General features: G+C 43.2%; 1 protein-coding gene and 1 long non-coding RNA gene across 2 annotated transcripts in view; one reads left to right on the plus strand and one right to left on the minus strand.

Moving 5' to 3' along the window:
- SIAH1 (siah E3 ubiquitin protein ligase 1) overlaps nt 1–13581 on the minus strand; it is a 45351-nt gene extending 31770 nt beyond the window's left edge. The window contains exon 1 of the mRNA XM_047078364.1: nt 13456–13581. The gene's annotated coding sequence lies outside the window, so the exon portion shown is untranslated. The remainder of the gene's footprint in view (nt 1–13455) is intronic.
- Nucleotides 13582–15140: 1559 nt separating this feature from the next.
- The window catches only part of LOC124511300 (uncharacterized), a 35233-nt gene continuing 29248 nt past the window's right edge, over nt 15141–21125 (plus strand). The window contains exon 1 of the long non-coding RNA XR_006961860.1: nt 15141–15353. This is a non-coding gene — a long non-coding RNA (uncharacterized LOC124511300). The remainder of the gene's footprint in view (nt 15354–21125) is intronic.

Raw genomic sequence — 21125 nt, forward strand, 5'->3', positions numbered from 1 at the left:
GGCGCTCTGGCTGCTCGGTTGCCGTTGCTGCTACTAACAGCTCGCGCCCGACAAACGCGGGCACGTCACGCTCTCGCCCGCAACCGTCTCCGCCCGGAGGAAGCTAGCGCTTGCCTGCCGCGTGGTCGAGCGTCCCCCGCGGGGCTTTGTTTCGCGCGCGGCCCAAGGGGTAGTCCCGCACCCTCGCCCCTATTTACCGCCCCTCCTGTCGGGTTTGCTGGTTTCACGCAGTGCCTCCACCGACCCTTCCCAACTCCACTCTTTGCCAAAGGAAAAGAAGCCGGCTGCGGCGCCCACCGACCGGGACCCCACCCCTAAACAAGAAGTCCAAGCCCCTCCCTTTGGTTTGAGCAGCTCTTCAGCAAAACCCGGATGAGTTTCAAAGGCTTATTTTAGCTGAAAAGTGGGTAGTGTGGAAAGCACGCCTTTCCCCATGTGTCTCCTCATCTGGAAGTCCCACTCATGGGACTGCATTTCTTTTCAAATAAAAAATGAAAAGTCATTAACAGTTCTTTGATGGGTACAATGCATATATCTGAGCAAACGCCAGTGTCCGAGACATTTACAAACTGGGTTTCCATGTAAGATGCTCCATAAAAATACTATTCTATACGAAAACTAAGAAGGTACTTTTTACATGGGGTATTAGAAAATATCCAGGGAGTAGTCTCCCCATTATCTCCAAACTCCTCACCAATAGGAAAGCTTTGGGAATGGTAAGTTTTTATGCAATCACTTTACTGAGAACAAACTGAAAGTTTCAGATCGAAAGCCAAAGACACAGTTATTTTAGGTACTGGTGCAAGCTGCTAATTTCTGGCTTCCCTCAACAAATTTGTAGACTGTTGTGTGTTGATACCTCTACTTCTGTTTTCAACCTAATACTTATTGTGGCTGCTCTCTTTCTATGGAACCATTATCACATCCAGTGTTTCTTGAGGTTGGGAAAGTAAAAGACCACATGTTCTTAGCTGCAAGCTATAATACTAATATACTTCTGTTATGCTTGTCCCCAAAGCCCAAAAGTCAGATGAAGAACTTTGGTTGAGTTATGTGCAGTTATTGATATGTTATATCATTCACTTATTCAACAATAAGTATTTACATAGTGATTCTAATATGTTCTGTCATACACTGTGCTTGGACATGCATGGAGCTTACCTAGTCAGGAAGACATTAACTCATTTATTCTTCAATCATTCATTCCATCAATGACAGATGCAATGGAATAGTTCTGAGAATAGAGACAGTAGCCCTGCATTCATGGAGTGCATACAATCTAATGAGGTACACAAATATTAATCTCACAAATATATCACTAGGACTGTGGAAAATGTTACAAAAGAAATAAAAAGGTATCTGATGCCAAGAAGATACATAACAGGCCAGATAGATAATATAGGATAGGTGATTGAGTTAGAACAGAAGTTTTAGAAGGAATTAACCACATTGTGGGGTAACTGGAAGACTTGAAAAGGAGAAAAGCATTTCAGCAGAAAGCCTTGCATGCTAAGAAGCCTGTCCAGTTGCAGGAACTGAAAAACAATCTCCACTGTGGGGTTTTTTTTTTTTCCCTTGGAGGGATGGAGAAGGGACTGAGAGGGCACAAGTCATGGGTATGTGGTATAGACAATGCTGAAGTCAGTGAGATCAGGACAGATCTTGGCTTTGTGGGTCAAGGTATCCAAATTATGTAATAGACAATACTTCTCAGACTGGTGAGGCCAAGAAAGGATTTACTGAGGGATAAAGTTGGAACTGGGCTTTGGCTAAAGGGTAAGAGTTGTCCAGAGGAAGATGGAAAAGGCCTTCCAAGCTAGGGTAACATATGGGAAGCCATAATCACAAAAAAGAATGGTATGTCCAGAACTGAACATGATAGGGATGTAGGGCTCAACTAAGGAGATTGGCCAAAATGAGTGAAGGCTGACCAGGGAGAACACATCTGTCTAAGAAAGAAACGAAGGCCTGAAACAAAAGATGGCAAAGAACATGTTCAGGAGGGTGTTCAAGAGACAGTTGGATCTGGAGTGACATCAGTTGGATTTAGGGGAGGATAGGATGTGAGGAAGAGCCAAGAGCCAAGGTGTCATTTCTTATTGGGATTAGGTTCTAAATTCCACCCATAAAGAAAAATATATGTAATCAAAATAACCCTTAAAAATCCTTTCAATTGCCCATAAATTAGCCTACACTGTCTGTTAATACAATCCCATACCAGATATGTACGTATAGATGCCCAACATTACTTACACAAAATATAATTTTACATTATTTAAACTGCAGTTTCCTCTCACATTTTTTTGGAGGTGGGGAGTTGTTATAAGGTCAACAGAGTTCAGTTTCACTGCAGCTTGGAGGTAAGTTTTTCATTTTCACAGGTGATGTGTTGGGAATAGTCACGTGGCTTCATACTGGTTTGTAAAGGATGCAAGCAGTCACTTTCTGGCCCTAAGGGGGAGGAGCAACACTGGGGAATTGCTCCTCAGGACCTCTTGGCCTGTGCTAACAGTGTAATGGGCATTAACCAAAGAAAACTTGCCAATATGAAACTTGCCAAAGTTCCACACACCCAGCTTTGCCAAAATCAAATTTTGGCCCCCTTATGTCCCTGACCAGTCTCCTATCCAACAGCATTTTGTACATCTGAAAATAGCAGTCTCACCTGGCCCACTGCTGACAGGAGAGAAGTCACCTTATTAGCTGGTGGACTCTTTTAAGCCACAGGGGTTCCCAGGACAAAGCGTTCCCTGGAGACACCACACAGCAATCTCAAAGGGTTGGAACTTTTACCTCAGCTACTCAGAAGCAACTCTGCCCCTGGAATTCTAGCACTTGCTTTCCTTGGCTTTGATCGTGTCTGCTCTCAGCTAGAAGAGCCAAAATTACTTCTTCCTTCTCCAGCTTCCTGGTTATGCAAAACTAATCTCATTTGATTAATTTCATCTGTACTAATCTTAACCAGCTCTAGGAGGGGCTCCGTCTGATTTAGTTCATTCCTATTGGAGGTATGAATAGCTGATAGGTGAGATACAAACATCACTACTATCAATGTTAAACATTTGAAGGAAAATAGCCCAATTGTGAAGTAATTAGGCATCCTTTTCTGAATAAAAAGACAACTGTAGGGGTGCCTGGATGCCTCAGTTGGTCAAGCTTCCGACTCTTGATCTCAGCTCAGGTCTTGATCTCAGCTCAGGTCTTGATCTTGGGTCATGAGTTCAAATCCCATGTTGGGCCCCCGCAATGGACATGAAGTCTACTTACAATATCAAAATTTTTAAAAAGTAAATAAAAAATAAAAAAAGACAACTCTCCTTCCAGGACATCTAATCTGTAGAAAATCATTTTGTAAACTGTAAAGCCAACCCCACTAGTGCTCTACTTGATAGTATTTCAGGATGAGTGCTAAATATTTTCAGGCCATGCAGGGAAAATATTTCAAGGTAGGGAGACATCCTGTTCCCCTCAAATCACATCAAATGGTAATTCCATCTACTCCAATGAAACATACAGTGCTAGGCCTGTAGCTGACCCCTAGTAACTGCTCTGGTGATACTAAGCAACTTGACTTTCCTCTTTCCTACTTATGAATAAAGAAGACACTGATGACACATCTACACTTTGGGATCTTAAATAGGATCATAATAACCTGATATTTAATATGGGTCAGATACCAACTCACTGGCATCTTCTCAAAGACAATTGTTCTTTTCATGATGCCTGGTGAGATTCTACCCAAGAGATGAAGTAGGAGAAAGTAGAATAAGTAGAAAGTGTTTTACTACATTGGTCCATGATTTTTAACAACTGAATCGTGTTCACCATTAGCTATCATTATTTCTTTCACATGGGAATTCTCTAAAAATACACACATACACACACATTCTTCCTCACCCCACATTCCCTTACATGACTATTTTTAAACGGTTCTATTAATTAAAAGCACTTGGACACATCTGTCTAGCCAGATCTTTGGGCATACCAGTGTACTTAATTTAAGAAACATGAGTTCAAATTATATATAGTCAAATTACAAATATTTTGTGTTATGTTATATGTTATACTCAGATATACTCCATATCATCCCTCCAATACAATACAATGCTATAGTAACTTTCCAAATGCTCCCAAAAGCTCAAAGCCTTAGTCTCTCTTAGCATAGCTCTCCCTCCCCCCAGTCACCACTGCCCTTTTCCCAAAGCACAAATCCTGCTTTTGTTTAGTCCTTGCATGGTGCTGCTCTAATTAGTGGATTTCTGAATAGGTCTCTGCAATCCCTGAATTTTTAGAAGGCCCATATTTCAAATTTCTCTTCCATCAAGCCTCTACTAGTTCACTGACTAATTTGGTGAATGCATTAATATCAAGGCACACAGGCTGTCCTGTAGTCAAAGCAAATTGTCCTTTGCATGGATTATACACAATCTCAGATAATGTCAAAGTTGTCAATACAGTTGTTTTACTATGGACCAGTTCACACGACCAAACCCATCACTCTGTAATCACTGATGGCCTGTTTGCTTCCAGGCAGTCATAGAGAACTCCTGCCCAGGAAATGACTGCTAACTCCTCTTATGTTAGACCATCAATACCCATTTATCATTCAGCTTAGCTCCTTCAGGATAGCTCTGAAGACATGTTAGCATTTCCTTCCAAGCTTAACTCTGCTGCTAGCCAAACGGAGAGGCTTTCTGGCCTGAAACTGGGAGGCACTCCTCCCTCCCAAATAGATTCCTATCAGCTTTGCAAAGGAAAGCAGGTCCCCAACATGTCAGACATGCCTGAAGCAGAGCAGAAACAATGTTTTCTTTATCAGACACACCTGTTGCAAGTCATTCTCTGTCTGGGGTTAGTGACTGTATTAAACAGCATCCAAAACAAATTCTGCCAAACATGGTAGAGAAGAAATTGGAGATACACCATGAATGTCTAAAAAGGTGACCGGGACTAACTGTAGAAACTTCCAGAAAGCCCAAATGATCAGAAAATGAATTAGCCCACAACTTCTTTCTCCTTGCATCTAATCTATTTCTTCAGGAAAAAGATTACAAGCTAGTCAATAAATTTTGCAAGAAGCTAGAAAATCTTGCAGGCCTATATGCACCTGGTGGTCTGTGGGAGAACATGATATTAACAATTATTTTCCAAAGGTCAGTCTTTAAATCATTGAAATGCAGCTAGTATACGTCCTGAGGCTTTTGCTATAAATCCTGCCCACCCTCACTGCTCCCCCCACCCCCAGTACACACATAGTCATTTCCAACGATCCAAATCTTTTCTTTATAATCAAGATTTAGCCCTTTTAAAAAATTATATGTTGATTTCCTGTTATGTGCTAAGGAGTAAAGGCAGGGACAGGACACATTCACCACTGTGTCCCCATTAAGAACGCAGTGCCTAGCACAGGGCCCTCAAAGTTTTCGTTAAGCAAATGAAGACTATTAGACAAGAACCATGTGATTAAAAACTGGTTGTAGATGGAATCTATTTACTGTTTTTCTTGTCCATGCTTTCACTCATTATTAGCAGATATCTTTTCCTTCTTTCTTAGAAGAACTAGCATTTGTTGAACTCCTAACATGCTTAAATTTACACACTACTTAATTTAAAATTAGGAATATGTAGGAAGGGTGCATTTCAGGATGAGGAAACTGAAACTCAAGAAAGGGTGATTTTTCCAAGGACACATACTAGTAAGCGGTGGAGTGAAAGTTAACATTCAAGTCCACTGGACTCCAAAGGCTTTGCTCTTTGCTCCGTGCCTGTGTGTTCCAACTAAGTTGTGCTGATCTGTAAGGGTTTACACATGAATTATTTTCAAGTTCAGGATTTGCATTTTAATAATTTTAGAATTAATAAAAGTTTATGGTATATTATCTGGACAACTGCATACAACTATCTATATTAATTAAAAAATTAAGGCGTAAAGAGAGAATTGGGTGGCTCAGTCGGTTAAGGATCTGATTTTGGCTCAGGTCATGATCTTAAGGTTTGTGAGTTCAAGTCCTGTGTTGGGCTTTCTGCTCTCATTGTGGAGCCTGCTTCAGATCCTCAATCTCTCTCTCTCTCTCTCTCTCTCTGCCCCTTCCCCACATGCTCTCTCTCTCTCTCTCTCAAAAATAAGCTTAAAAAGAATTAAGGAATGTGTGTAACTGGTAGGGTGTAGTGGTGACTACCAGAAACACTGAAGTTGCAGATGGCCACTAGGAAAGGGGGTTCCAGATAAAGACCCAGTGAAGGAGAGGGACAATGACTTTCATTTGAATTATTTTTAATCACCTGAATTGTGTTGCTTTTATAATTAAAGACAATAAAGACAACAAAAAGTCTTTAAAGACAAAGTCTGTGAGTTTAGTTTTTTGTTTGTTTTTGAGAGAGAGCATGAGCATGAGCAGGGGAGGGGCAAAAGGGGTGGGGGAAAGAGAGAGAGAGAGGGAGGGACAGAGAGAGATTGAGAGAGAGAGAGAGAGAGAGAGAGAGAGAGAGAGAGAATCCCAAGCAGGCTTCATGCCCAGCGTGGAGCCCAATGTGGGTCCAAAGTCTGTGAATTCTAGACTTGAGTACTAAATTAGTGACCCTCGACAAGTAATTTAAACTTGTTGCCTTCGTTTCCTCATCTATAGTAAGAGACCTCTGTTCCAGGGTAGTTGTGAATATTAGATGAGTTAATCCATGTAAAACATTTAAGGCAAGGCCTGGCTGGGGTAGAGAGAACACAACAGAAAGGGGCAAGGGGATGGGCACTGTGGCAGACAGAATAATGGCCCCCCAAACACCCACAAGTAATCTCCAGCACTGTGACTATGTCCCCTTACAGGGCAAAAAGGACTCTGCAGATGGGGTTAAGGATCTTGAGATGAGGAAATCATCCTGGACTGTCCCTTGTAATCACAAGGGTCTTTAATCAGGAAAGATGGGAGGAAGAGAGTCAGAGAGAAGGACATGTGAGGACAGAAGCAGAGATCAGAGTGGTGGCAGGAAAGAGCCTTGAGCAGGAAAAGCAGGTGGAGTCCAGAAAGCTGAAAAGGCAAGGAAACAGACTCTCCCCAGGAGTCTCCAGAAGCAACCAGCCCTGCAGACACCTTGGCATTAGCCCAGTGAGACTGATTTTAGACTTCTGGACCTCCAGAACCGTAAGAAGATACATTTGTGTTGTTTTAAGCCACTGAGTTTATAGTAATTTGCTCCAGCAGCACTAGGAAGCTAGCACAGACACAAAAGGAAGTATAAGCCCTCAGTCAACAAAGATGGAAACAGAAGTGACAGCCCACTAGGATGGCACCCTTTCAAATATCACAGAACATCTGGATACAAAGCAAAAACCGTCCCAGGGCAAATCAGCCAACAAAGTGAAGGCAGAAGGATGTCTTCCTGGTTTAGTCAGGACGTTAGGACTGAAGAGGCCATCAAAGCTCATTGAGCTGCATGTTTACATGCAGGGAATCTCACAGCCTTTTAGTCCCTCAAGAGAAAGCAAATGCCTGCCTGCTAATATTTTAGCACGACTGTCCCTACACATTTGAACAATTGATTCTTCATAACTGTCTCTTTGGTAGTCAGTAAGAAACAGCTTCTTGCTGTTCACCCCTTAATCAACAGAAACATTGATAAACCCGGCTGACTTTCCAGGTGTATATGTGTATTCATAGACATTTCTTTTCTTTGTTCTTTATTTCTTTTAATAAAAATGTAGCTCTCAAAGATATCCTGAGAAAAGCACTCAGGCTTACAACATTACAGCTTTAATGAGCCAAGAATTCTATTTTTTCCCTATTACACAGAACAATAATTCTTAACAGCTTAAACTTTCAAAGCACTTCACAAGCATTTAATTAATCCTCTCCACTGCCAAAGAGAAGGAAACTGATATTCATAGTATCTCATCCTGACATCCTTTAATTTGGCAAGACTTCCGCTGGCTTTGAAAAAGTGTCTGTACCCCTAAGGTTATTTGGGCCACTGTTGCTTAATCGGTCCTTCTTACCTAATGAAACCTGGTAATCGGAGCGGTTTAAATTGCCATCTCATCAGGCCTAGATGGGGCAGGGAGAACTGCTCTGAGCCTGGAAGAGAAATGGCAGTGATTCCCTCAGAGAAATGACAAAGCTCGTCTGTACCGAACCTGCGAGATGTGGCTCGTGATTAAGGCTGATTGCCAATTGCTTCAGAGACTGATTCACTCCGCGGAACTGGGGCATGATGCGTATCATGAGGCCTTCTCAGACCTCAGCTCTCTTGAGGCCCAGAGGGAGCCAGCCGCTGAATTTCACTGTGCTCTTTGCTTAGCCTCTCAGATGCGTGGGAAGCTCTAGGAAGCCCTACTTTTTCTCTCTGTTCAGACCCGTTTCCTGCCTAAGGTCTCAATAACATAGACCAGCCATGCCATCTTGCAGAGCGAGCCAGACTCTCTGTTAGCTCCATGTTCCAAAGGCCTTTCCCCTCCTCAGCCTCCCACCAGGCCTGCTCTATTTACTATATTTTTGACTAGCTAATCTCTTTCACTCCATTATGTCAGTTACACAGGGGCCACAATAATGTCAAAGCCCATTTTCAATTCAAGGAAACAAAACTCAAGAAATGCTTTCTGAGTGCATGCTGTGTGCCAGGCACTGTGGGATCCTAGCTAGACAAGGTCCCAGACTGCAAGAACCTTGATTTTAAGTAAGATAAATAACCAAATAACTATAATACAATAATGGAGGTGCCAACAAGCTGTTGCTGAGAGAAAAGGGCATGAAGAGAAGGGAACATAGCATTTGTAGGGGGTAGGAAGGAATCACTGGCAGGTTTTTGACAGAGGTGGCATTTAATATAGCCTTTAAAGGATGTGATTTTAGTGAGCCTAATGGGAAGGTGTGACATCATGATATACAAATAAATATATAAAAAGAAATATAAAAGATTTGTATTTGGTCCTTGTCCCTGACAGAAGCACCTGTGTTCCAGACCCTTCCATTCCTCACTCGGTGTACCTCTCCATCTGTCTGTTCTTTTGTATCCTTTATAATATCTTTTATAGTAAACCGGGAATGGTGAGCACAGCACTTTCCTGACTTTTGTGAACCATCTGAGCAGATTACTGAACCTGAAAGGAGGGGTTGTGGGAAGCCATGACTTCTCAGCCGAGTCAGACAGAAGTGTGGGTACCTTGGTACCCATTCCTTGCAACTGGTATCTGAATTGGGGGCATCCTTGTGGAACTGAGCCCTTAAACCTATGAAATCTGATGCTGGCTCCAGGGAGTTAGTGTCAGAATTGAATTGAGTTGTGGGACATCCAGTTGGTATCAGACCAGCTCAGCATCACTGGTCTCACAGTATGTGAGGTTATGGTGCTTTGATGTTTAACCTGCAAGGGGCTTGAAATCCCAAGATCTGAGGTGAAATCCTACATGTGTCACTTACTCCTGATGTGACCCTGGGCAAGTTGCTTCACTTGAATAAGCCTGTGTTTTCTTGTCTCCTAAAGCCAGGAATGGTTTTTCCAGTGGAAAAATCCCACACATTTGGTGTCAGAAGTATTGTGAGTAAAACCAACTCAGAGAGGGTATTCCATACCAAGAGACTGGGACGTGTGCAAGGTGTGCTTGGGCAAATAGAAGCCCAGTTTGGCTGGGCCCTCAAAGAAGTACAGATGGACGGCTTTGAACCAGATTGTTCAGCTTTATGGGCTGAACACTTGTTGATGTGTTGCCACAACTTAGATTATTCCTGTACCACTGTCTGAATATTCTCCAGATCCACATATCATCTGTACTCTACTTCACATCATTCCTTATCAGCTCACTGTGTTATGTAAATTTTTTTAAGATTTTATCTTTAAGTAATGTCTACACCCAACATGGGGCTCAAACCCACAACCCCAAGGTCAAGAGTCACATGCTTTACCAACTGAGCCAGCCAGGCACCCCTATGTAAATATAGTGAACACTGTATCAGGGGTCAAAAATGGCCCCACAGACCAACTACCCCACCGTCTGTTTTTGTATAGCCCACCAGCTAAGAATAGTTTTTATATTTCTAAATGGTTGAGAAAAAAATCAAAAGAAGAATAATATTACATGACCTGTGAAAACTATATGAAATCCAGATTTTAGTGCCCAATGATAAAGGGTTTTTTTGGGACACAGCCGTGCCCATTTATTTACACATGGTCTATGGCTGCTTTTGTGCTGTGACAATGGAGTTGAATAGTTGTGACATAGACCATACATGACCTAGTCTAAAATGTTTACTCTCTGGCCCTATACAGAAAGAAAAAGTTTGCCAATCTCAGATATAAAGTAAATGCATTAACATATACATCTGGAAGTCCTGTCACTTGTTATAAATGAAAAGCAACTGGAACAAATCATTTTAAAATAACAGTAACACCAGCAGGACACACTCAAGTAACGCCTTGGGAAAGCACTGATTTGTTGAGCACTTACTTTGTGCCATGCACTTTTTGCTAAGCGCCTTTATATGGGATAATAATGATAGCAGCTACAGTGTAGCTTATGATTTAATGTGAACAAATACTTCATATATATTATTTAATTTAATAATCAAGATACTTGATTGGAAATAATGCTGTTTTGCTTTAGGAGACAAGAAAACACAGGCTTATTCAAGTGAAGCAACTTGCCCAGGGTCACATCAGGAGTAAGTGACACATGTAGGATTTCACCTCAGATCTTGGGATTTCAAGCCCCTTGCAGGTTAAACATCAAAGCACCATAACCTCACATACTGTGAGACTAGTGATGCTGAGCTGAAAAGTCCATTCCTATGTCTGAAACCAAGGGAAGCTCTTAAAAGTTTCTGAGCAGGGAGAGTAACATACTCAGAGCCCTGGTGTACTAGCATGGGTCTGGGCATGCTGAGCAGGAAAGATGGGACTGGGTACCCTGGAAACAGGTCAATTTGAAACAAGAGGGTATCAGGGAATGCCCATGTTCAGAGAGGAAGGCAGGAGGAGTGAGACCAAAAGAGCAGGGGGCTGGGGCACCTAGGTGGCTCAGTTGGTTAAGCATCTGACTCTTGGTTTCAGCTTGGGTTATGATCTCAAGGTTTGTGGGTTTGAGCCCCATGCCGGGCTCCAGGCTGACAGTGTGGAGCCTGCTTGGGATTTTTTATTTTCTCTCTCTCTCTGTGTCCCTCCTCCACTCATGCATGTGTGCTCTCTCTCAAAACAAATAGATAAACTTTAAAAAAAGAGGGGGGATGCCTGGGTGGATCAATTGGTTGAGCATCCAACTCTTGATGTGGGCTCAGGTCATGATCTCGCATTTCATGGGTTCAAGCCCGTGTCAGGCTCTGATGCTGACAGCGCAAATCCTGCTTGGGATTCTCTCTCTCCCTCTGCCCCATCCTCACTTACGAGCTCTCTCTTCTTCTCTCTCAAAAATAAATAAATAAAATTTAAAAGAGAGAGAGAGAGAGAGAGAGAGAGAGAGCAGGAGGAGGAGGGACCCTCTTGGGAGATGCATCCTAGAACGTAGGGATAACAACTAGGAGTGAAAGGGACTTCTGAGAATGCCAGCAATCTGTGTACTTCTGTGGCCAGAGAAAATAGGAGAAGCAATGTAAAGAGAAAATAGGGAAAGATTCAAAGGCCCAAGACAAACAAGAGGTGATGATGAAAAAAGCAGAGAGGAAGGTTAGACCTGGAAGTAAGACATACCTGTCTCGGCCAGTACGATGGTTTAAAACATATCGGCTCAATGAGGACTTTAAGAGACAAAACAGATGAACATAAGGGAAGGGAAACAAAAGTAAGATAAAATCCGGGAGGGGGACAAAACAGAAGAGACTCATAAGTATGGAGAACAAACTGAGGGTTACTGGAGGGGTTGTGGGAGGAGGGATGGGCTAAATGAGTAAGGGGCACTAAGGAATCTACTCCTGAAATCATTGTTGCACTATATGCTAACTAATTTGGATGTAAATTTTAAAAAATAAAAAATAAAATTAAAAAAAAACATATTGGCTCAGTTGTTTAAGCATCTGACTCTTGATTTCGGCTCAGGTCATGATCTCACAGTTTGTGGGTTAGAGGCCCACATCAGGCTCCGGGCTGACAGATCAGAGTCTGCTTGGGATTCTCTCTCTCCCTTACTCTTCCCCTTCCCTGCTCATGCTCACGCACATTCTCTCAAAAAATAAACTTTTTTTTAAAGTAAAAAAATTAAAAATAAAAACATATCCACAAATACACTTTCTTTCAAAAAGTAGACCTTAATCCCCCAGTCCTTCAGCATGGGTTGTACTTGGTGACTCATTTCCAGCAAATAAGACAAAAGCGATTGTGTGTCACTTCCAACACAGGGGAAAAAAAAGCATTTGTTTTCCTCTTGTTCTCCCTTTTTTGGATCACTTGCTCTAGAGGGTCCAGTCACTTTGTCATGAAAACACTAAAGTGACCTTCTGGAGAAGTCCACATGGTCAGCAACCAAGGCCTGTTACCAAGAGCCAGCAAGGACCCCACGCCTCCAGCCAATGGCCTTGTGGGTGAGCCCTCGGGTAATGGCAGCCCAGGCCCATGAAACCACAACTTCATGAAAGATCCTGAATCAGAATCACCCAGCTAAGCCACTCCCAGATTCCTGACCCACAAAAGCTGTTTAATAATCTATGCATGTTGTTTGAAGCTGCTAAGTTTGGGGTAATTTGATAGACACCAATAGATAATTAATAAAGTTAGCAATAGGAGCCTCTTGGCCAGGAACCACTAGGGTTTCCCCCTTTCCTGGAATATCTTAGAAACATAAAACCTAAAGAGGCCACAGGGACTCTTATTCCAATTCTCCAGAGTGGGGAAGGGTTGGTGGCAGAGCTTACACAAAGACCCACATTTCCAAATTCCCCACACACAGTGAAACACCTCTGCCCCCCTGCAAGTCTCCTTCTCCTCAGTGCATTTGCCCATCCACTCATCCCACAAATATTAAGCACCTACTTCATCTGAGTACTGGCTAAACAGCATTGAGTAAGACAGACCTGGAGTTTACATTTTAATGGGGAAAGGCAGTGGTGATGACACAAGTAGGCACATAAATAATTTCAGACAGCATTAGGTGTTCTGGAGAAAATAAAACAAGGTAATGGGGAGATTCCTGGGATGGGAGGCAGGGTATGACTGTGGGTATGGGGTAGACAATAGGCCTGCCGCTATCATTGCAGGGACAGACCAAGGGCACAGATGGAGGCCCCAGACATATGTCTAAGTATTTAGAAGTATAAATCAAGCTAACAGACTATGAAGATATGTTCTACTATCCTATATGGGAAATATGTCCCCATAAAGACCTGGAATACATGATCTGAATTTAAAATCTGCAGCCTTCCCAGAGTCCCACACCAGAACACAGCAGCATAGAGAGAGCCAGCTCAACCTTTAGCCCTCCTCCTGACCCCTTTTTCTCCCCACATGTCCCCCACCCTCACTCTGCCTCACATCAAGGGGACTCACCTGTGCTTGAGTGGACATTGTAGCCCAGTATCCCAGCTCTGGCCTCACCCCACTCCCAAACACAGGCCTAAGCAGGTGTTCTCTTAAGGTTCTGTCCATCCCCTGGAGGAGAGAAAGTAGAGGGAGGTGCCCAAAGCCTTAGGAGTTGAACAGGGCTGTTGAACAGAGATTCCAAGGCCCCACTCACTGAAGCATGGTCCAGAAGGGAGCTTCAGGTGGGCACCTCTCTCTGGTCTCTTAGACTCCTCACACCTGAGGGGCATGGCCAGAGGAGGACCAAAGCTGGTCTGTTACAGGTAGTGCATCATTTTCCTACTGCTGTTGCAATAACCACAAACTTTAGTGGCTGAAAACAACACAAATTCATTGTCTTGCAGTTCTGTAGGTCAGAAGACAGGTAGGATCCCGCCTGAAGTCAGGTAGGATCTCAGGATTAAAACCAAGATGTTGGTAGCCTGTGTACCTTTCTGGAGGTTCTAGGGGAAAATCCATTTCCTTGCTCATTCAGGTTGTTGACAGAATTCACTCCCTTGCAGTTACAGGACTGAGATCCCTGTTTGTTTGCTGGCTGACAGCTGAGGTTCATTCCTACCTTCTTGTATTCCTGACCCATCACAGAATCATAGCCTAATCAGAGATTGTTAGCATTGGAAAATGGTGTTGAGGACGCTGAGCCACCCCACCCCCTCAAATAGATCCCACATCAAGAGACCTTGGACAAACCCCAAGTTCTCCTAACTCCCAATTGATTATTCCTTCCCTTACACTTCATTGCATTCCCTATCAGGAAGGCCACCTCTCTGACAATCCACCTCCTCGTGTCTTGCAAGAGCCAATCCAAAGGGTGCCCTTTCTGGAAAATCTTCCCAGCTGTGTTGTGACTAACCTTATGCTCTATCCCCTTTCGGCAGGCAGACAAAATTTGGCCAGCATCTCCTCATTTTTGTTCTCTGTTAGCTGTTTGTATGCGTTGTCTCCGTCACTAAATCACACATGCATTGTGACTTCTCTAGTTTTCCCATAACAGACAGCAAAGTGATAGAAATGTTTTCAGTGAAGGAAGGCAGGGAAGTAAGTATGATGGAAAATGGAAGGAGACAGGACTTAACTCTAGAGTCCTGATGGCAATTTCAGGCTGGTGATGTGTACAACGTCTCTGAGTGGTCTGTGTTGTTGGTGGAATCAAAGCAGGGATGTTAAAGAGGTCATCTATGTAATCAAGGCTATGCCGGAACACAGACTCTCTGGTACCCTCACCCACACCTTTAACAAACATTTCCTTCCTCATTCTGTCTTGGGCACCTTCCTTAGAATATGTGTCCATTTTTTGTTCTTTTGGAGTTCACGCTTTCTTAGACTCCCTGAAGGGAAGTTACAGGATGAAAACAGACTAGAAATATAAAAACAGAGATCACTGTGTCAGGGTTATCTTTAAGAGATTCCAGAATTTAAAAGGCTCCAATTTGCAGATAATTCCCGGAGCGCCTCTTGCTGGCTAAACATGCCAACCAAAATGATTTTGTAAACATAAAAAGAACAAAAAAATTGGGTTCCACTACCCAGTTTGGTTTCCTCCTGTAAGTAATGATGCAACTTTTCCTGCCCACGCCCACCTGATAGAATCAGAGTTAGTGGAAAGGCACTGAATATTTATGTGAAAATGCGTTTAGGGTGTTGAATCCCCAGTAAGTTGTTAAATTTTGGGCCCAGGAAAGTGAAGTTATTCGTATAATGAAGAATTGAGCTCTTGCCATTGAACTTGGACCCTTGGTACAGGGATGACAGGGAGAATTGTCAGATTTCCAGGCGTCCTTTGCCCGCTTGATAAGTATTACAAGACCTGAAGGCCATGGTAGAGAGCAGCCAAGGATGAGACATGAAGCAAACGGCCAGGGTAGGTAAGTACCTTGCTCAGCAGCTTCCAGATAATTTGGTCAGGGGGCCGGGGGGTGGATTTTTTAAATGATTTTATTTTTTTTTTAAGTAATCTCTATACTCAGTGTGGGACTCAAAACCCCGAGATCAAGAGTTATACATTCCACCGACTGAGCCAGCCAAGTGCCCCAATTTTTTTTTTTTTTGATATTTTAAAACTATGTTAACAACAGAGGGGGCTTTTTCTCCCCCTTGGAAAAAGTATAAGATCTGAGAGTGGTCACATTTTTTTTTCCTGGGTATTAAAGAACAAGGTAGGACATTATGCATCTGGCACCGTTAGGGGCCTCGTTGTTACGGTAACAGGGATGGGTAAGCATAGATTTCCAAATGCTGAAGGCCTCTAAGTCAATATAAGGATGAGCATTGGTGAAGCCCAGGTAGTGAAAGGAAAAAGCAAATAAATACTGTCCCCTCTTGCCCCCTGGCCAGGGCTGCACAAAAGAGTCCATTAAACTAATTGACGCAGGCCCTGCTGGAGAGCTGACAAAAGTCCCAGCTGGGTTAGGTTTCCCCACCTCGTTTCTTAGTTGGGGATCTCAGATAGCCTCCCTTCACTCGGGGAAGCTGGGTCACACGGGCAAAGCAATGGCCAGGAAGCTGAACAAGAACCCTAAGACCAGCCTACTGAGACCTTGTGCTTCCCCATCTGTGAAGTGAAGGTGTTGTTCTAGAAACTTTTCAGCTTTAATTCTGTGTAGAAAGGCAAATCTTCATTAAAAAAAAAAAAAAGCTCTCAGAAGACTTACTATTTACTGGATAGCTACCATGTGTCAGCTGCTTCTTATTAACACTTAATCCTCAAAACTCAAGTAGGATTTGTCCGTTTTGTCAATTGTTTCTCCCATTTTATAAATGAGGAAATTAGGTTTGGGAAATATAATAACTGAGGTCATTAAAGTCAGGCAGGCATACACCAGCCTTCACCCTGAGGTCTGTCTGGGTCCAAAGTCCGATTTCTTTATACCACTCTGCTCCCTATCACCTTTTATGTCTTTACCACTTTCTATCATAAGTCACCAGCCCTGGAAAACCTGATAGAAATCACAGATGAAGCCATTCTGTAATCCTGGGAGGCCTTCAGAGTCTGGCTTTGTGTTTACATCTTGCAGACTTTGTTCTCCAGCAACCTTGATCTTTGCGCCACTGCATTCTCTTGACTTGACTGAAAATATGAGTTGAACCCTACTTTGCACCAGGCACTGTGCTGAGCTATTCACATTACTCCTCTGACCCTCATTACAACCCTCTGATATAGGTTCTGTCGTTATCTCACGTCTCAGAGGACAGAACAGACTCAGAGAGGTTAAGTAACTGGTCAGGGGCGGCACAGCTAGGTTGAGATAGGAGTCCAGAGGGTCTGATATGTTAGGCTATAGAACTTCCCTTTGATGAGACAAAAGGGTCATTCCCCCAGCACTGTGCATGGCCCATAACCCAGACAAAATCAACTATTAAAAAACCAATGGTTCAGGACTTGCAAATTGGATGTCAGTTCAATTCCTTCTGTCCCACAGTTATTCTCTGGGTGCCCATTCTGCAAATACAGGGGGCACCACCTGCTTCCAGGCAGAGGTCACATCTTTCTGCCTTTCCATGAGGACTCACTGGAAACTGTTTTTTTTTTTTTTAATATTTTAACGTTTATTCATTTTTGAGAGACAGAGAGAGACACACGCAGCATGAGCAGGGGAGGGGCAGAGAGACAGGGAGACACAGAATCCGAAGCAGGCTCCAGGCTCCGAGCTGTCAGCACAGAGCCTGATGTGGGGCTAGAACCCACGAACTGTAAGATCATGACCTGAGGCAAAGTCTGGTGCTTAACCGACTAAGCCACCCAGGCACCCCTGGAAACTGGGTTTTTAACTGACTTTGGCTGAATGTTCCCATTATTCACATGGATGAACCAAAGCCTTGGATGCCAGCATAAGGAGATGCCCCTTTGAATAGCTGTACTTCCAAATGGCTTCTCACCACACTGGAATAAAATCCAAACTCCTGCTCTACATGATCTGACCCTCGCCTACCTCTCTTACCCTTGGTCACATGACTGAATAAATCTGACTTCAGCCTTTGTCATGTCTTTAAAGAGCCCTTTTAATTTGTTTCTTAATTTATTTTATGACCACCCTAGCCTCCCCTACTAAGGAGCACATGGTAAATACTTGATTTGTTTGAATTTTCTGCCATTTGTTGTTTCTGATCCTTGTTGATTAACCCAAAGCATCATCAGGAATGGAAGCCTACTTTTTGGAGGCAATTTTCCATGGATCTCTTAAACAGAACAGAGGCACAACTGCCTTTGTTCTCACTCGTTTTCAAGGGTGTTTGTGTAGTGAATAGCCTTTGGAGATAGAGATAGTACCCTCCCTCCAGAGTAAAGAGCGGGTTTGCTGGACAGCCTTGAGAGAGAGAGATAATGGCTTGATCTGGAGATGGAGGAAATGGGCTCGCTGCCCATTACAAAAGATGTGAATGCCCAAATACATGCAGCAATGCAACCCACTGTGAGTTGCAAGTGCCACCTGGCCTCTCCACATCACCCCTGGGAACAGGACTTGGGGAACTGACACAAGACATTGCTGACACAAGAGCTACTGCTATTGCTATGAGTAATAAAGTCCTTTGCCTCTGACCCAGGAGTCTCATGTCTTCTTCCAACATCCATGAAATTGTGGAAGGCTAACTAGTTGACTTGCAAGTAAGGTAAAGGCCCAAACCTTTCATATTCTTGACGCCCACAGCCAAACTTTGCTCCAGGTGACACACTTTGGCTTCACTCATGCTCCAGCTGTCAGTGACAGCACAGAGTTACAGCAACCCTGAAGTCTGTGCTCTTTCTGGGGTAGAAAATTGCCAGGGAGTTTATTTAGAAACTTATTTGTAATACTATAAGGGAATCTCATTAGTACTGAGATGTTTATAAGTATCAAGATGTTACCAATTTGCAACATCACCAAATGTAAGAGGAGAAAGCATGAAGCTTATTGTACACCTTGCTTGATCCTTTTGTGACTTTGTGTCAGCTGACTGCTCTCTGTTCAAGGCACTGGATGGCACCATGCGGTTTCCCTTCCATGATCCTGAATAACATGGTTTGGGGGAGGGGTAACTCTGTGTACTTGTATATTGTTATACTGTTTTACAATTAGCTATATGACTTTACAATTAAAAAAGATTTGAAATACTAAAAAATACAATTCATTATAATGACAAAAGTAAGTTCCAATATCAAATAAAAGGAAAGAAAATTTCAGAGCCTGTTAAACATTTGGAGTCTTAGTCCTCTCTCCTCCTTTATTTTATAAAGAGATTAGTTTCTTTGTTCTGTTGGGGGAGAGCAATGACTGGACCTAAATAGAGCAAAGAGAAGTTCTTCAAACCTTAATTCACTCATTTAAAAATATATATATTGTTTTCCTATCTGTAGTAAGTTCAGTGGGAAATAGAAAAATGTACCAGCTCCTATTCCCTACGCTAAAGGCATTTACTGTGTTTTGAGGGAGCTACCTTGTGCACAAATAATTTAAATAAAAGCAAAGGTGAGGCATGCCCCGGAAGTTGCAGGAATGCAGGGTAGGGGGCACATCTTGATGGAAACAGCAGCATTTAACCTGGATCATGTGGCTGGAAGCAGCTGGGCGGGGAGACAACCCCCCCCCCCTCCGCAGGAGCCATGCATGCTGGAGGGGCACAGAGGTCTGAGTGCTGGGCAAGAGTCCTAGCTGGCGAGGAGGGGAGCTGCCTCTCGACACATACATTAGAGTCAGATTGGGCTTGAATACCTAAGAAATGTGGACTGCATTAGTTTATTGGCGTGCTTTTGTGAATGTGTGGACTCAAGCTGCCAAACAGAAGGCCATCCAAGGGTGACAAATGGAAGAATGGGGACTTGCTGGAAGGTTGAAAGTCACGGTGAAGGAAAAGGCAGATATAGAAGAAAGGGAACAGGGCAGATCGGAAGCCAGGGCATCTACGAAATGCCTCCACCTCAGGAAACCTGCTCTTTTTTCCCTAGTCACAGACAGCTGGTTTACTGAAGGCAGGATTAACAGAAGTCCTCCACCTGGATTCTTACTTCAGGGCATCAGTTCAATTAAGTTACAGATTCTTTTAATTTGAGTGAATTCTTAAGTCCTACATTTTGGTATGTCAACTTCATTCAAGTTTGCTGAACAGGTTTGAGTGGCACAAATCTCTGGGATTCATGGCATTTTAAAAAGTTAGAGTTGGAGAAACTTCTATGGCTATCGGATCTCATTTCCACAGACCCTTATTTATTATATAGTTTTTGTTTTTTAAGCCCAATGTGGGTCTTGTACTCTTGACCCTGAGATCAAGACCTGAGCTGAAATTAAGAGTCAGATGCTTAACCAGCCGAGCTACCCAGGCGCCCCTATTATGTAATTTTTAAAAATTGAATTTGTGGTCCTTTAAGTTTGGGCAATGATTCTTACAATGCTAGAAGGTAAAAATAAGACCTTTTTTTTCCATTTTTTTTTTAACAAAACAAAATAGACAAATGTGTTTATTAGGTGGAAGGTAGGAGGATCTTCTCAGAAGAGACATTCCACATGGCCTGAAATACTCTAAACTGACTTCACATACCTTTCTTCCCAAAGTAGATTCAAATCTTCACCTTACTGCAAAGAGAGAGGGTTTATCAGTCACTTCGGTGAGTCAACTGGGCTGCTCCACATACTAATTACCTAACGTGTAACAACAGATCAGAAATAGGCCAGGGGTCATGGTGCAAACATTAACTTGAAAAAAGGCTGCAAAGTAGCTGAGTGCATTCCCCTCTCCTGAACCCCCTCCGGTCTTGTCTGGGAGCTCCTGTTTTGTGGAGACTGAAGAGTCAGCGAGGTGGTTTCCATGAGGCCCTTCGGAGCTTGAGGATGGACAACACGGGTGAGCCATTGGAGCTCCCAGGTGAGCCCAGAAGTCTCCTCTATCTGACCTGCCCCCTCCTGGCACTCAGACAAGAAGTTCGTGACATGGCTCTGCTCCTCTAAACGCCCATTATGGGCGTATGTCTGCACACTACTGCTCAGCAAGGTGCATGACAGCCTCTGCTGATGGAAATGAACTTACTAAAAATGTAGGCAGTCAGGGCGAGGACACAATTGCACAAGCCTCACCTCGCCCAATTTTGCCACTAAAAACAAATTGTTATTTAGCGATCAAAGCAATTTGGCTCCTTCAGAAAATTACCTACCTCAAGCTGTATACCAAAACCATCTGTGACCCCAATCTTGTCGAGGGGTCTTCAAATGTGGAGTCATTAGAATGTAGCAATGTGTGTCTTTGTTGGAAACAAGTATGTAAGCGTTGGGTTAGAGAATAAACAGCTGAAAAATATATTTGTGGTCGAAGAAGTTAGCCTGCTAAGCGAAGGTGGGTGGTAGATGTGATATTCTGGGGGTTAGTTAACTAGCATTACTATACAAGGGCCCTACACCAGATGAGTAGATGACTCAGGGGGAAAACCTCCCGCACTGCTCAACACCAGCCCTCACGGTAGTGGTTGTGTGACCATGACGTCAGAGAGTGCAGGTCAGGCTGCTGTTGCCTTCCTGAAGTGTGCTTCAGCACTAAGACACCCTCTCCGCACGCATGGCCCCCTTTCTCAAATCCCTCCTAGGAGCTGTCAAATGATATCTCCCAATTTGAATTCTGAGCTTAACTTGCTTTAATTTTTTAAAAAAGTCAGCCAGGTCAAGCAAAAAGAATGA

Source organism: Lynx rufus, unplaced genomic scaffold (assembly GCF_022079265.1).
Source record: "Lynx rufus isolate CCGP_SWC_20201006 ecotype Redwood Valley unplaced genomic scaffold, mLynRuf1.p SCAF_16, whole genome shotgun sequence".
Taxonomy (NCBI): Eukaryota; Metazoa; Chordata; class Mammalia; order Carnivora; family Felidae; genus Lynx; species Lynx rufus.